At 36.6% G+C, this 12484-nt stretch overlaps 1 protein-coding gene across 22 annotated transcripts in view; it reads left to right on the top strand.

Moving 5' to 3' along the window:
• Positions 1-12484, top strand: part of RAPGEF4 (Rap guanine nucleotide exchange factor 4) — a 153945-nt gene that overhangs the window by 26626 nt on the left and 114835 nt on the right. The gene's annotated exons all lie outside the window — the stretch shown is intronic.

Below are 12484 nucleotides of genomic sequence, written 5' to 3'. Positions count from 1 at the left end.
GTGAGCTATTTTAAGAACAGATCCTCTGTCAAAATGGAATAAATTTTGCATATAGCTTCAATGGAATGCTCTTTAGGAAATATATGTATGAAATGGCATGCTGACTTGAATGTAATAGTGTTCAGTGTGACTTCTGAATAAGGTTTATGTTCATCAGAATCAAGGCCACAGCTCTCAGTGGATTTTCACGTAATTTTCATGTTTGTCTTTTGAAGGTGTATCTAATCTTTTGCCTTATCTCAAGGTACAAAGTAGTCTTATGCTTCATTTTATGTGTCAGGATTATTGCAGTAGGAATTATGAAGACACTGTAAAAATACATTAATGAAAATGAACATAGAAGGATTTTTTTCAGTTCTTTTCATCTGTTTGTGCTGTAAGTACGTTATTTATCAAAGTACGTTACTGAATTGCATGTAGATATTTTGCAGTGTAACACAGTAGGCAGCATTTCAGAGAGGCAGCCTTTCCCTTGCCTTTAGCTACTGAAAATACATGTTATACTATTACAGGACAACGTTCTCGCTTCTCTGTCTGGTAGATTTCTGAACACTTGGATATTTTTGAGGAGTACTAGGAATCTCATGTAGATATCAGTACTTTCTAATGCACTTTTTCGTCATTGACTAGTCCATATCAGAAATTCTTTCTGGTTCATTAACTGAGAGATTAGGTTTAGTCTGAGAAATGAAATACTGGAAAAGAGGGGGGGGAATCAAAGAAAGAATCAGATAGTTTGGATGGCTGGACATAAATCTGTCAGGTTGATTTGTGGTATACTGCTTGGTCAGTTTATTGTACTGTAATCAGTTGCAGAAGTCTTTGCAGTGATTTACTGATTTCCCATAGGTGAGTATAGGAGAGACATAAAATTATAGTTAATAAAAAGAAGACTATTTAGCCTTACAGGAAGGACGATCATGTGATATAAAATAGCAAAATGCTTGGAGACTCAGAAAAGTATGAAAAGGTGGTTGTGGAACCTGCAGCTGTATTTACCTGCTTCTTGTCACATTCTCATTGATGGCTCAAATTCTACCTTGATGATTTGTCTCTCTAATGTGGTTTTATTTGAGAAATGTAAAAGTGATCGAAATGTAGTAGCCTACCTTTAGATTATGGCTAGAATACTGCATTCAGCAACCTCTCAAATTTTCATGTCAGAATAAGGAAGAACTATTCCATGGTATCAGATACAGATTGCAACATAGAAGAAAGATGTGAAAGGACTCAGGTGTGTGGAATTTGTTGCCTTGTGCTGTCTGCAAATCTTCAGCTGAAGAGGAATTCAAATTTGTATGCAAAGAAACAGCCAGTGTGAGAGACATTGAAAAATGAAGTGATGATAGGCAGATTTTTTTTTTCTAGACTAACACATGGAAGGAGGAGGAATATAAAAAGTCCTCCCCCTTAGCTTTAGAATATGACAGTAAACACAGAACTGGCAAGACTGTGAACAAAGCTTTGTAAGTAACTAACATTCCACCTTCATACCTTCTGTGTTAATACTGATGAAAACATAGAAACGAGTAGCAGGAAAAGTTTCCAAGGTTGTTGTTATATCAAGATAAAGTGCCAGATTGCAAACCTGGTTTTGCTGTTGCAAAGTGAGCATATTTCAAGTGAATACAGTGGAATTGCTTTGATACACATGGAGCTAAGTGGGAGCAGAGCCTGGCCTGTAGTACTGTTGTTACATTGGTTTTGGCTACTTTTCTAATAAGCTTTTAGGATCTTCTCTTTTGTTTTCCTTTGTCAAACATTTCGAATATTAACAAGCAACGGTTTGTCTGGAAGAGCAGATTTAAATGAATATGGAATGGCATTCTATTATCAGTAGTCAGATTTACATCAGAACAGCAATGTTAGTCAGCATATCAAAACAGTGACTTTTATTTGGGTATGTGAATTACTTAATCTTACAAAAAATGCAGATTTCTGTGAACACTTTTCTATGACTATCTTGTAAAGTAACCTTCCTGGCTGTTGATGGTGGAGAAACATGACTGGGAATTAGCCTTGATTTTTTCACTTTGGGAACCTGATTTTCCTTGGTGTGATAAGCACTGATGGAAACGTACAAGTCTTTTGAGAAGACTCTTTCTGTAATGTGTTCTTTTTTGGCATTATGACCAAAAAGTTTGTAATAACAGCACAGCACATTATCTGAAATAAAGGAGACAATCAGGTACATTATTCAATATCATCCATGAGGCACAATTTCTGTAAAAGATCAAGGGATCCAGTTGGTTTGAACTTTGCAGGTTTCTCTTTCTTTGTCCTTGTCCTTCATTTAAGGTGCCAGATTGGGCACTCAAGCTATCCCTTAAGCCACAGAAAAGATTGAATAATAACAAGTTGATTAGAAAGGTCTGGTCCTTCGTGTCTCTCTGCAACAGATTTTCCTGATGCTTGTTCTTGCATGTTATTCCTATGGTCCATTTGCACCCCAGCTTCCCAGTTTATTCCAGTTCAATGCTATTTCAATAGCAACGTTTTGTGGCTATATCACTGATTACTATAAGAAGATGGATTAAGGCTTTGTGGAGCTGATTTCTCTTGACCTTAACTAGTGTGGTGTTTCTCTTAGATGCAATTCTGTGTCGCTGTAGTAAAGCCCATCAGTTTGAAGCCCCTTGTGAATACTATTGTGCCAGACACTGTGCAAAAATATATTATTATTCCTATTTACAGCCCCTGTAAATGTTTGTGTGTATTAGCACTTCAAAGAGTCTTAAATTATATTGCAGAAAGCTTGACTCTTTTTGAGGTTCATTCTTGGGGGGGGAAAAAAAGAAACAGAAAAATCCAGTAAGCATGTTAGTCTCCCTGTTAAATAATGCCTTTATTGTTTTTCTCACATTTTATCATGGTTAGAGGTAAAGTTAAAAAATAATGGATTCATCCAGTTTTCAAGAAAAAATATTTTGATTAGTTCCTAAAATACTTAAATTACAGAAGACCATCTGACAAACTGGAATGTATACGCTTAAATGCTGCAGATGTTTTTGAGGCTGCGTTTTTGTTTTTTTTTTTTTCTTGGAAGCTTTACTGCCAAACTTGCATTTTCTATAACCAGCTTTTTTATTAGCAAAGCAAGTGCTTTTCATCCTCAGCAGATTGTATTATTAAATGCAGTATCTCTAAGCATGATGTGCTAAATGGGAAAAAACATATATTGCAAAACACAACTGGAAGCCTATGAATATTTTTTCAGGGAGCAAACTTCTGGGCTTTCATTAGTTCATTCTTATTAGGCAAAATGTCTTTCAGAAGAATCAGAACATTTGAAGCTCATGAAAGTCTTTTTTTTTCTAAACGCACATTTTAACTATCAAATATGTGTCTCATTCTTATCTTTCACAGATAAAATGTGTAACAGAGTTGTCTTTGTAGGTGTGTGTGTGTATAATCTACCATCTCTACATAGTGTGTGTGTATATTACTGCATTAAATTCATCTTCAACTTGTCAAACTTCTGTGTCAAATTGTCTGGAGCTTTGGTTTTAACTGCATTTGTGGTTGGCGGGGTCCTTTGTTGCCTTTGAAATGAATACCAAACTGGTCAAATGCATAAGGCTTTGGCTACGCTTCTAAACCTTTGGATTTGACACAGTCTGTTCCTTTATTCAACTGTGAGGTTGATGTGGATGAGATGGTTTTGCAGATTGACCCTTTCTGATCTTCTGGTCAGTCTCATCTCAGTCCTCCTTTTCTTTTCAAATGAGACCTCCTTTTTCTTCCTTACACAAAAGGTTAATTGTCACCTATCATGAGGTATCTATGGTATTTATTTTGGTTCCTTCGAGTTCTTCAGAAAAATAGCAATCCCTTAGAAGCTTCCTTTTAGCAATGAGTTTTGTTGTTTATGTTGCTTCACAGCAATGGATATGGTTGTGTGTTCCTCCAAGGCATTTCTCTAGAATGCATGCTTGCATGCTGCATTTGAATGGGTGCTTTCTGCCTGTGTTATATAATGGGTAAGGCAAATAATGTGATACCATTTATTAGATCAATGGATATGTTTTAACATTGATGTTTTAAAAATCCATTACCTTAAACCTGCTAGCATTTGAATAATAATAAAAAAAGGATCTATGACAATAAGATCTGTGGCAGTGGAAGATCTTTTGCAGATTAGCACACACTGATAGCAAGACAATTATTTTATTATTTTCTTTTTCCTGACAGTGTAGAGTTTAGTTTATTAAAATATTTTGTGAAAATGTTGTAAAAATGTTCGTTCTTATGTAGCAAGAACAATATGACTTATAAGACTCACTCAGCACAATATGAATTCCTCCTTCCTTAAGGAAACATTCGCTTGAATGAGCATTCAATACCTTAAAACTCAAAACAAGCTACAACCAAGACCAAAAGAAGTCAATTTATTAGGTATATGGATTAATAAATACGCTCAAAAAAAAACCTGCCCTATGTTTACTTTAGGGCACTTCTAATAGATGTCTTTCCTTTTCCTGGTCGGAGTCAGAGTTGTAAGGTTCAGCATTTGCCCTTTCCCTTAGCCCAGTTCCTCCCTTCTTTTCATCCATGGTGAAATCCTACCTTACTGAAGTCAATGAGTGCTTTGGGATTTCAACCCAGGTAAGTAGTAATTTCTTTCTTCTCCTTGTACAGTATGCAGCACAGGCTGCTGGTGTTAGGTGTAAGTCCTCTTTACCCTCTTCCCTTCTGTGGCAGTTTCTACCCACTACTATAGCTGACGTGACATGAGAGCATGAGCCTGGAATCTCTCGGATTATTTCACGGTTTAATAGCTCGGGGGTGCTTCACAAAGTGGTCAACCCAATAGTTGTACTGAGGTAAGTTGTATCAAAGGCTTACAAACTCTACTCATCCCAGAGGTATACTTGATGAAAATACAAAGCACTGTGGACTGAATGTGGAATATTTCCCTTGTCAGAAAGTAAGAATTACAGTATCCAGCCTGTCATCTGTGCTGGTTGTGGCCACTCACAGAAATCAAGAGGAGAAAGGGATTAATAATAAAATTTGTCTGCTCTTGAATCGATCCTTGTTTCAGTCTGAGTCTTGGAACTTGAGTGCTTACAGTTCACAGGTTTAGTGTGCGTTGCTGTTATTCCATTAGTTCCATGAGTAACAAAATTCCTAGAAGTCTGTTCACCGGCAGTGTGAAAGTATCAGGCCTGAAACGTGCCCTGAGGGCCTTGCAGGTCCTCTTAAATGTTTAAATCTCATGGGGATTTATGGAACAAGCTGTTCATGGATATATTTATTTATTTCAGTGAGTGGTTGTTTATGCCATAAATATTTAAGAACAGCACATAATAAGATATGGTGGCCCTCTAGTGCATATAATCCCTGTATTTTTATACTTTGTAATGAAGTGGATGTTCACAGAGTTCATGTTTTTATTTAATATTTCTGTTTCGGGATGTTGTTGAAATCAGTGGTTTATCAGGAGGTGTGAATTCATACCATCAGCATGGTGTGATGCTGAAAGCTTTATTCCTTTTTCCTTCATCTCATGCTTGATTAGATAATGCCACTAGTGTGCATTTCCCCTGAACTCTGCTTAAAATAGCTTCTCAGTTAAATTGCAAATGAAGAAGTTAAAACTGAAACTCACAAATGGAAGTTTACACCCTAAATATCTTCTGGTATAACTTTGCTTTTGTTCATTTTAAGTTACATTGATAAAATTTTCTTGTCCTTCCGGACGCAATACTTAGGTCTCAGCCAGGCTTGTATACCATTTGTTTGAGGGTGGTACATAATCAGCATTTAAAATTGAATCTTGCCGTTCTGCATTTAGTACTTACTGATATAATTAAGCTTGCTTACATTTTAACCTCTGTCCATTTCCTGAGTAATTTCTATTTAATTTTGTATTCCACCTCTCTCTTGACCTTTGAAAAATATCTTTTCTGACAACCAACACAAAATATTTTCTTGAAGTATTAACCACTTCATTTTCTGAAATACTTAGACAAGCTTTATTCTGTTAATTTTCCCCAAACCGGAGTACAGGTTAGTGGAAACAGACGGAGTATCATTGTTTTGTTTTAGTGTAATAGAAATATGCCACGCAACGTGATTTTTGTATGACCTGGTCTTTGAGAAAGTGAGTCCGTCAGAGAAATCATACTGTTCTTAAAGGACTGAGTTGTAAGGGAACTTGTTTGAGTTACTTAGGCTTTTATGTTTAATTCTCTCTGGGGATAATGCTGGAGACTCTCAGTACAATTAGGGGAAGATTAAAAGCTCAGTACAGGCTTATTTTTTCCCTTCTTCCTTTCTGCCAATACCCTCTGAGCCTGTACCCTCTTTAAAAGCAAGGAATGTTTTTCAAAGGTCGTTTTTCCTTTCTATCATTTATTTCTCAGGCAGTGTTCTGGTATGCTCCTCTTCCATACATTGGAGAATGTGGTTTCTCTTTCTGTGTTCATTACTTTTGATCCTGCTAGTATTTAATGCCAGTTCTGTTGATCACCAGTAAAGAGTTCATTGGCTATTTCTCCTTAGGCTTATCTGTGACATTTAGATCACATTAGATAACCAGGGATCACCAAGCAGCTAGGTAATATTTCTTGCACCATTGATGAGAATTATACCGTTACTTAGTGTTTCTTAGTACATTGGCTCTGCAGACCTAAAAGGAGTAAAATTGTAGTAAAAGTGCAGACAATAATGTAGATACGTCTGAATACACTGACAGTATAGTATCTTTGATTACTAAAAGTACCATTTTACATAATGCTTTTTTTCAAAGAGATACACATCAATCTGAGCAGGTAGTAGTTGGAGAATTTACCACTGCTGTTGCAGCGGTATGGTCAAAAGATTACTTTGAGACTACCACAGAAGTTCACAACAGAACTCTGATTCTGCAGGTTGTCTGTGTTTACGCACGTCTGCCATATGGAATTTCCTTATAGAGTGTGTTACTTCCATCTGATCTCATAAACAAAATGTACTGTCTCATTTTATTCTGAGACAGACTTTTCCTGTTTTAACAACAGGAGGAGGATTCTTCTGTCTTTTAAACTTTCTGAAGAGCTTTTTGATATTACTTCAGATAATGATGCATGCTACCAGCCAGTCCACAAGTATTGACACTTGAATTGTTGTCAGCTTTGTACTCTCACATTCTGTAGTGCTGCAAGGCACCCTGCAAGGAGGTTCTGGAAATGCTCTAAGCTGTAGGAATGCTAGGAATACAGATTTTACTGCCAGAGAAATTCTGTAAGGAATTAATATTACAGGGGCATCCATACTATTAATCCAAGTATCATTACGGAATGGTAGGTGAATTACCTTTCCTGGTATCCATTAACAGGACAATGTCTTTAGATGAGAATTGAGTTAATCTGTAATGAATAAAATGTAATGACAGGTTGTGTTATCCAGAAGCAGACCACAAATTATATTTTCCCTCATCCTTTAACAAAATAATTCATTCTACTATTAGTGTGCAACAAACTATGCTTTTTAATGTGAGAAGACAGCAGACCCCCAAGAAACAACCCCAGCTCTGTTGCAAGTAGTCTTCACAGAGATGGAGAGGTACTTTTTAGCTGCCTATTCCACTGACGGGTTGTAGAACAAAGGCATAGTTTACCATTTATGATGGTATGGATACGTAAAAATAATACCAAATGTCTAGAGTGAAATAGATTCTTGACCATGATTGACTGCTGACTGTTCCCTATGCCTATCTAATGCAAAGCTTTAGTAGTTTTCTTCTATCCCTGCCAACTAACATTTCCGTCGATTTTTCTTTTTAAGTATATCTTTATTGCTAGAACTTTATCTTCGTTTCAGTCTACATACACATATCTTCATTATCTGATAATACTGTTGCCATATGTACAAATGAAAATTACTTGATATGCTAAAGAGCTTCTTACAGAAGGAAAAAGCAACTCTTATTTTGAGAGCTGTTAATAATGAATGCTATCTTTTTATCAGATGTGTTCTTTAAGTGAACACTTTTGAATGCCCTTTTTGTGCAAGTAGAGTTTGCTGCACGAGGTGCTCATGTGACTCTCCCCAGAATCAGATTGCTCAACACTGAAAATAAACGCAAACGTGTGGAAGTTTTGATGCTATAGAAATGAAAAATCTCATAATGTTGCATGTTTAATTTTCAAATTCTAAGCAGGGCACGTGTTGCATTCTGGCCATGAATGTGCTGCCTTTTGGCAGTTGTGTAGTAGAAACACTCTTGGCATTTTGCCTGCCCCAGCAATGCTCATCTAGGCATTAGCCACAAACTGTTCTGTAAGAGAAGTGAGGGAAAATATTCTTACCTTGTTAGATGCTGTGCATGGTGAGAGAGCAGCAGCATAGATTAAGTATTGTGAGGCTTAAAACAAGATGGTGGACTTCCATTATGCTGTACTTATTTTTAAGAGGATGCATGAAGGCACAGTGTTCTTAAACCAAACCTGTCCAGTTCCAGGAATTTCACTGCAGTGATGGTCAGTACAATTTGTTGTGCCTGTAGCAAAGGGCTCCGTGTCCTATGGCTTCTGTTGCCTGCTGTCACCTACGTATTGTAGAAATTGAATGTAAAAGCATAGCAAACTGCATAAATAAAAACCTGTCATGTCTCCTCCTGGTCAGTTTCCAAGAGTAGCACTGGTTCTGTCCCTTCTTTTGAAACTAGAGTAATGTCTTTATTTAATGCCATCTTTATTTCTGTTTCTCTGAGACTTCATTTTTTGGTTCTGTCTGTACTGCTCTCATGTACCTGAGATTACTTCTTTCTGTCCTCACTATTTATATTCTTAACGCGCTTGTACACAGTTGTCATGTCTATGTTTTGTCATCACTCTAAAAGAAAATTTTACATATGTTTGTGATTGTCTCCCAGAGTACTCACTGGATGTACTTAAATGATGTCTCCCTTGAATTTTTCCAAATGGATTTTTTTCTAAGCATTTCTAATTCTCTGGAGACTTACATAAGATATCATTTTCATGTTTTGACCGGTATGTCTACCTCCTTTTCTAGTGTTTTCATAGTATGTTATCAAGTTGTTTATTCTCCCTTTGAGACTATTAGTAAAAAAAAAAAAACAAAACAAAAAAAAAAAACAAAAAAAACTAGCACTTGCGTACTTCTTTAGACACCTCCTTTTTGCATTGCCATGTTTCATTACCTTTTATTTTCATTTAGCTAATTTTTAATTTGTATGACAGTACTTACCCAAGGCATTTTAATTTTTTTAGGTGAGCTATCACTATTAAATATTCTACTGATATCCAAGTATGTGACAGCTACTACATCCCTTTCTTCCACTACTGATTGTAGTGATTAAAAAAAAAAAAGCATCAACTACCCACATGTAAAGCGTAGAATCTCAGTTAATTCCATTTTGCTGCTTTGCACATTTGTTGCCAATATTCGTGAGCACTCTGATCTAACTGGGTTGATGTTTCCTGCTTCACTTCTGAAGAATATTTTCAAAATATTTTTGTTTATAAAAGTTATAAGGTGCCCTAGTATCTGGTGCTAGATACGGTCTGAACTAAAATGAAGTTAGTGGTGTAAATTGTGCTATCTATGTGCACTAGAAAAAAATAGTGAAAAATTACCACAGTTCTGGTATTGTAAAGGTATACAGAATTTATTGGGAAGTTCACTCTCAAAAGAAAGGAGGAGAAGTATTAGAAAATAAGGCATTGAGGAATGTGTAATTTCTATTTTTTTCTTACCTTTTTTCTCCCAGAGATGTATTATTCTCCTGAGTTACTTCTAGCTCTCCGATGACAAAGCTTACCCCAGTATGAATGGTACAACCTTCATTGCATTATTCTTTGGCATATCTGCTAACATTTAAATTAAAGCAACTTAAGCTTTTTTTGACCTCGTCATGATTATTGCTCTGCTAAATCTGCGCCTTTATCAATATCTACATTGTTAAATAAATAAATAGGATACATAAAACTGAACAATCCTCTTCACAGTAAATACTGTTGCTTACTCTTAACATGACTAAAGTATTCATTTCTGCATGTGCCTGTTCTGGTGGTTGTGGAGTATCCCTTTGTGCCGATGTTGCAAGAAAGCAGAGGAAGGAGTGACCCCAAACTCACCTCCAACTTTGCCTGTTTGCTTCATGCAGATTTTATTCTTCGGTCAAAAATTGTGTGGCTCTCTGTGTACTGTCAGATAATCAAGGTCAGGAAGATAAAGCAGAAATATAATAATTATATACTTCATCTTGCAGAACCTACAACATTCAAAGCATGCACATTTGACTTTGACTAGTTGAAATTACAAATCCCCTTCTATGCAGGACTTCTGTAAATATTCAAGTGAAAGTACACTAAGCAACTTTGTTCTGTTTTCAGCTCCTGCTGACAAATTTGCTCATCGGAAGCTTGCTTATAAATGTTGTGCTTATCCCTCTGACATGGCTGGAACAAGTGACTCTTGTTTCTGTGCCCGCTCAAACCTGATGGTGGTTGGCCTCCTTGCTCGTTTATATGTTCTTACAATGGCTTTGATTTCCAAGATGCAGTAATGTTAAACAAACAAACATTAAATTTTTTGGATAACACTTTATTACCATGTCCATCTCTTCTTTGGGCTTTTTACCAGTGTGTGACTGCCTTCACCTTTTGCAGCACACTTCGCTGTGAGAAAACTGCCTTATTCAGGCCTTACTGATTAAGATTAGAGGGTGGTACTAGGAACCAGAAACTCATGGAAATTTTTCTGCACAGAAAAGTGAAAGCAATAGGTATCTTAAGATCTTTTAATCAAATCCAGACTTGTTAGAAGTAATAATGATTAAAAAAAATAAAAGAAACCCGTGCTTGAAAGAAACAGTGCGCTTAGTGTGTCTAGATTAACTTATTCCAAACTTAGTTGCAGGAGGAGGAAGTTATCTCACAATATCTATTGAACGACTCTATGGCATTGATCTCTGAACAAGAAACCCATCCCACATTCACTATAGGTCATGTTATCCCTTTATCTAGGGTAGCTGTCTACCTTTGCAAAAACATTTTTTCTCTGTTCCCTTTACCCAAGCTGGGTTTTGACCTTCTCTAATGTTTGTTTGTTTTTTTCTAAGTGTGGTCTAAAACGTGTCTTACAATGGTCTTTACTCATGGGCTATCAGAAGTTGAATGTTGTTCCATGAGGCCATGTCTGTCCATTGAACAGATGCAGCATTCTCATTTGCAATTGAGGAATCAATTTCATCTGGCTGGTTTGAAGGCTTTAAAGCTAAGTTTATCTCTCTTGGCTATTAGAAATACATTTAATGATAGATTCAGCATGTCAAAGATTCTTTAAGGGAAAGCAAGAGATAAAACAAGTACAATGTTATGTTGCTGGGCAGTCGGTTTATAACTGTCATCCTTTATTTCATCTCCAACCTGCTGTCTGATCTTGTGTGGGAAGTGGAAGAGGACACTTCACAGCACTGCCACTGAAATGCAGGCAGACTTGTAGAACCATTTGGAGAAAAATCAGAAACTCAATTTCATTGTAATACTGTTGTTCTAAGGGAAAAAATTAGGCTGATTTGTAGCTGCTCAGAAGGGTGAAACATAGACTTATGCTTCCTGTTACTGGTTTGGCAAGTGCATCCTGCAGCCCATGGGACAGTATATCATCTCATCTATTTTGTTCCTGGTCATTGCTGCTTATGTAGCCCACCTTGTGGCCTTTGCAGTTTGCAGCTGGGAGATTCCTCTGATTTTTAGGGATTGCTGTATTTCAAATCCCATCTCAGCTTCTCTTTTGAAAGAAATGTCCCTGCTGTTTTCTCTTGCAGAGAGTGCCTTGAAATGTAAACTGGATACCTGGGGTTAAAATGTTGCTACTGATTTATTTTCCCTAAGCTATTGATTATGTGGTTTTCTAGTCACTAACGCCAGATCTGTACTGCTGGCAGGGTTGTGGGGAAAATGTCAGTGTTACTCTTTTTTGGTGAGGTATAGCTAATAGAGGACTGCTATAAGGAATAGTTGCAAAAGAACTTTTCCTTTCATACATTGTATTGTCCCAAGGATAATTTGCTGACTGAGGTTAAAATATCGGGCAAGCTCTGGGTTGGCTTTTTGAAACTTGTAGTATATTCTCATAATTTTTCCATGTCATGGCAGTGATCCATGGGAGGAACAGGCTGTTGCTGGTTATATAGACTCCCAGTAAATTCATGTGTTCTTCCCTGTTGAAAGCCTAAGATGTGTCCAGCTCTGCTATGGAGCGATTGTGATTTCTAGCCGCAAAAAGATAGGTCATATAAACCCGTCTCATGAAGACTATGTCTTCTGTTGCAATTTTTTTCAAGGCATTTAATTTTACCCTCTTGTTTTCTTCCATATGCAAACTGAGAAGATAGAAAAAAAAAATTATATATATATAAATTTTTACTGAAAGCTTTTTGGTGATTGTTGAGTGGTTGCACATGCTATAAACATCCAAATATATCATGTACAACACTTACTTGAACCCATAGACTCTCAGCTTCTTTGGA

This window comes from Anser brachyrhynchus (assembly GCF_964034855.1).
Source record: "Anser brachyrhynchus genome assembly, chromosome: 7".
In the NCBI taxonomy this organism is placed as follows: Eukaryota; Metazoa; Chordata; class Aves; order Anseriformes; family Anatidae; genus Anser; species Anser brachyrhynchus.
Note: the sequence above shows the minus strand (reverse complement) of the source record. Positions and strands in the feature narration are given on the sequence as shown.